The sequence below is a fragment of the Pteropus alecto genome, unplaced genomic scaffold (assembly GCF_000325575.1).
Source record: "Pteropus alecto unplaced genomic scaffold, ASM32557v1 scaffold821, whole genome shotgun sequence".
NCBI classification, from domain to species: Eukaryota; Metazoa; Chordata; class Mammalia; order Chiroptera; family Pteropodidae; genus Pteropus; species Pteropus alecto.
The window spans coordinates 571,572-576,390 of NW_006431396.1; the positions used below are offsets into that span (position 1 = coordinate 571,572).

At 43.5% G+C, this 4,819-nt stretch overlaps 1 long non-coding RNA gene across 14 annotated transcripts in view; it reads right to left on the bottom strand.

The window, feature by feature from the left end:
• LOC112470994 overlaps nt 1–2,263 on the bottom strand; it is a 62,488-nt gene extending 60,225 nt beyond the window's left edge. For all 14 annotated transcript variants that reach the window (XR_003043143.1, XR_003043141.1, XR_003043142.1 and 11 more), the window contains exon 1: nt 2,129–2,263. This is a non-coding gene — a long non-coding RNA (uncharacterized LOC112470994). The remainder of the gene's footprint in view (nt 1–2,128) is intronic.
• Between the last annotated feature and the right edge of the window lie 2,556 nt (nt 2,264–4,819).

The window sequence follows — 4,819 nt, forward strand, 5'->3', positions numbered from 1 at the left end:
TGGGCTGTGGGGCCGAGGTGACAGGGATGAGCGGAGGTCAGATAATATGGGTGCCCTCTTCGGTACTCGCTGTCACTTTCCAACCTTGCTTTCTACCCCGAGTTGCGCCCTTTTTGCCACCCCAGAATATTGCCCTAGTCCACGGACTTGCCCACGCTCCTGGGCCTCCAGCTTACGTTTTCTGCTTTTTCCTTAAATCGCCGATACCTTTTGCCCATTCTCCATCACCCCTTCTTCACTCTTAGCTGACGCTGCGCAATGAACCTCCACAGGCTTCCAAGACCACATCTATCGACGCCTGTACCCGTATGCTGTCCCCAAGCGCATGACGGTGAAGGGACTGTGTGTGCTCCTAAGGCCGACCTCTCCGGTTTCCCGCTCCTCCCCACCCTTTTGCCCCTTTTCTCTCCGACATCGCTGCTTTGTCCCTCTGCCCGGGTGAGTCTCGCCGGTGTCAATCATGCTTTATGACTTCTCCTCTTATCTTTCCAGAACACATTTTAAAATAACTTCCCCTACTCGTTGCCTCTGCTTCTTTTCTCTGATTCTTTCTTTTAGCTACTCCAAAGAGGCTTTTATCTCCATTATTCCACAAAAACTGCAGTTTCAAGGTCACTGTCAGTCTTTACATTACTAAGTCTCAGTCCTCGGCTTAGCTGAACTCTCGGGAGTATTCGGTAGCGGATTACTCCATGCTTTATACGTGTTCTTACTTGGTCTCTCTGATGCCATCTTTCTCACATTTTTCTACTAAAATCGCTGCCAGGCTTTCCCCGTCAACTATGCTGGTTCTGCATCTCACTAACCTTTAAACGTTAGAATGCGCTGGATATTGACTGGTTCTCTACATTTCCTTCTTTTTCATTTACACTCATCTTGTGATGATCGATCTACTCTTATTTATGGTGTTAGGTACCGTCTGTATGCAGACAAATCCCAGTTGTGTATCTCCACCTCGGATCTCTCCCTTAACCTTGAGATTCGCATATTTACTCCCTACCTTCCTGTGTACAATATCAGACGCTTAGCGGCTGCCCCTTCCTCAAACCTGCTGTTGGCCAGCCTTGTTCATGGCAGTCAGTGACCGTTCCTTCCTTTCGGCTACTCGGACTGCAAAACTCGAAGTCATTCTTCACTTCTTTTTCTCTTACAACCACATCTAATCTGTAGAAAAACCTTGTTGGCTAGAACTTCAAAAAAATAATCGGTTTGATTATGGACTGAGTACCGAATAAGACGAAAATGTACTGAAATGGAAAGGTGGAGATTGTTGACCAGGGGTACAAAACAGGTTACGAAACAAGGGAAGACCTACAATAAATTGTTACTCTAGTTGCTCTAAAAGTAACACTTTTTATTTTAAAACAATATTTGTCTATATTTTCAAATTTTCTATAATGCATAGGAACTGCTTCTATAACAAAAATCTATTTAAAATAATAAAATCAATTCTATAAACACACATTCTTTCTCCCTCCCTCCCTCCCTCCCTCCGTGTCTCTCTCTCTCTCCTCTCTCTCTCTCTCCTCTCTCTCCCTCTCTCTCCCTCTCTCTCCCTCTTTCTCTCTCCCTCTCCCTCTCCCCCCGCCCCCCAGCTACGTCTCTCCACTTCAGTGGCTACCATCTGGTGTAAACCATAATCAACTTTCACCCAAAGTACTGTAACAGCCTCATAACTGGCCTTCCAGCTTCCAAGCTTGCCCTCAATCTTTTTCCCAACACAGCAGCTAAAGTTTCAAATTGTGATTGTGATGGTTGCTCTGCTCCAAATCTCCCAGTGCATTTCCATCTCTCGCTGCATAAACTCTAAAGCCCTCATCATGGCCTTCGGGGGTCTATGGGATGGGACCTTCTGAAACCTCTCTGCCCTCACTTCTTCCGACGGCCTCCCTCTCACTCTGCTCCAACCGCTCTGACCTCGTTGCTCTTCCTCAAATGGAACAAGTATGCGCCTCTCTCTAGGTCTTTGCCCTTTCTCTTCTGCTTGGAGTTCTCTTCCCCTGATACCCAGCTGTTAGTTCTCTCACTTCGTTCGGGTTGCTGCTCAAATTTTACTTGATCAACAAGGCTTTCCCTGAACACTATATACATACATATATCTCCCACTACTCTCTTTCAATGCACTTACCAGCACCTGAAATATTATACAGTCTGTGTGTATTGTCTATCTTCCCCAACTAGAAGGTCAGCTCATTGTGAGCAGGTGTTAGTGAAGGTGTCATTCGATGGCATGTCCCCGAAACCTTGAACAGCACCTGATGTGAGACACAGACACTGAAATAAATACCTGTTCAATGGACTAGAGGATGTAGGAAGGCGAGAGCAGATATTTGATGTATGTCCAAACTCCAGGGAATGCCAATTAAATGGAGTTGTGTGACACAGTTCCCATAGGCAGGAATGGAGGCAGCGAGACCAGTTAAGAGGCTACTGCAGTCACCCAGATAAAAGAAGTCAGCTGTTTAGACCAGGGCAGCGGTGAAAGTCAGAAGAAATAGAAAGCTGTTGAGTATACTCTGAAGATAAGCAGACAGGGCTTGCTATTAGACTGAGTATGGCGAGATGGGAAGAGAGGACTCAAAAAAGATTTTTAGTTTTTGTCCTGAACAACTAGGTGGATGATGGTGATGTTTAATGAGATGTGGAAGGCTTGAGACATAACATTTATTTGAGGAAACACTCAAGGTTCTGTTTTGGACATGTTTAGTTTGAGACGCCTGTTAGACATCCAAATTGGGATAAGTAGGCACTTGGGTATGGGAGTCTGGAGTCAAAGGAAGAGGGCCGCGCTAAAGATATAAATTTGGGACTCATAAGCATATTGGTAGCATTCAAATAAGGCTTGATGGGATCATCAAGGGAGTCAAGTAGATGTAAACCATGCCCACTCTATGATGGGTCCCCAAAGGGCTACACTCTCAAGGTAAACCAGGTCACCTGTGCTTCACTGACTTACATCCCAGTTTTCTATTATCTGTGTTGTCCATGGAATCTCTATTCTTCATCGTAATTTAAGCCAGTCTTGGGTTGGCAGTACCTGCACACATGCTGCAGATGAAAACGAAATTTCTCTAGTGCAAAAAACCAACATCCTAGGCCTCAACTTATTTTCACAAATATTTCAGATACAATGTCCAGAAACAAAAACAAGAAAAAATAAGCAAGAAGCCACAGAAACAATAGAGAGCCAAAACAAACTCGCAGACTTAAGATCAAAAAATCAGCAGATACCGTTATTAAAAGGCCTATGCATTAAATAGAAGGAATTGGTGAACAGGTAGGTAAGTAAAAAAAAAAAAAAAACACAGGGACTGCAGCATGCAGAGACTTTTTTTAAGGGAAAATACGAAAGATAATAAAAGACCACGGCCAAATGTCTTTTCCAAAGATGGATGTGCCAACATATCCGGTCCTACATGCTCTTGTACTCTGAGACCTTGTCGTGCTCCCTCTCATGAGGTGCGACCTGATCTCCCGCCCCTTGATCTGAGCTGGCAGTGTGACTCAGATGTGAGCAACAAAATATAACAGAAATGTGACTTGTACATGTGATGGAAGGGATGCTGTGGGATTACTGAGGCTAGGGTAGAAAATCCTGGCCAGCTCGCATCCAGTTCTCTCGGGATGCCCTCCCTGGAAGAGCCAGCTACCACGTAAGGAATCTGACTGCCTTGGTGCGGCCATGCTGGAAAGGTCACGCGTAGGCTCTCTGACCAAGAGTCTCAGGTGAGTTTAGCTGTTCGACATTCTCCACCGAGGCACCAGACATGTGAATGAACTCATTCTGGACCCTCGAGATCAGCCCAGCTGCCAGCCGATACCACCAAGTGGCCACACTGGATGTCATGAAGAGCGAAACTATAACCTAGCCAAGCCCTGCCGGAATTCCTGACTTAACAAAATTGTCGTGTATAATAAAATGGCTGTTTTAAGCCACTGAAGTTTTGAGGAAGTTTGTGATACAGCAACGGGTAACCAGAATAGAGACACAGAGGATAGAGTGTGAAGAACTAACCTATTTTTAGAAGGAAAGGAAGTCTTTAGAAGAGAAGGAATATTTGAAGAAGTGATAGCTGAATATATTCCAAAGTCGAAAAAAAGTCATCAACATACAATTCAAGGAGCTCAACAAATCCCGAACAGGACGAATAAAAGATCAATGTCCAGGCACGTTCTATCAGAGTGAAACTGCAGAAAACCCAAGAGAAAACTCTTAAAAGTAGCCAAAGAAAAAAAGTGTATATTCAAATGAGATACACAGAGGTGACTTATCAATAGTACCAATTAAAGATAGAAGACAGGGAAATGATACCTAGAAGGCATCAAAATGTAATAACTGCCACATAGAATTCTGCACCCATCAAACACATGATACAATAATCAAGGTACGATAAGGACATTTTTCAGACAAACAGTAACAGAAATTTCACCACTAGCAATAATTCACTAAAAATATCCTAAAATATAATTAAATAAAAATAAAAATATCCTAATGATATAACTGAGACAATAGAAAAGTGATACCGAATGGAAGATACGAGAGGCAAGAAGGACTAAAAAGCAAAGAAAGTGTAATCATGTGGATAAATATAAATATTGTTTCTATGAACAAGTATAAAATGTGTCATGGGCATTAAGATATATAGAATTGCTTTTTCTCACAATGGGTTTGCCACCAAAACACAAGTGTCATGAAGACCACCCCTAAAACTAAGCCAAAATGGAAAAGAAAAGACTCGTATCAAGATTGTCATCATGACACACATAGGTTTGGACAAATCCATCGCTACTGGCCATCTGATCTCCAGGCGGGGTGGGG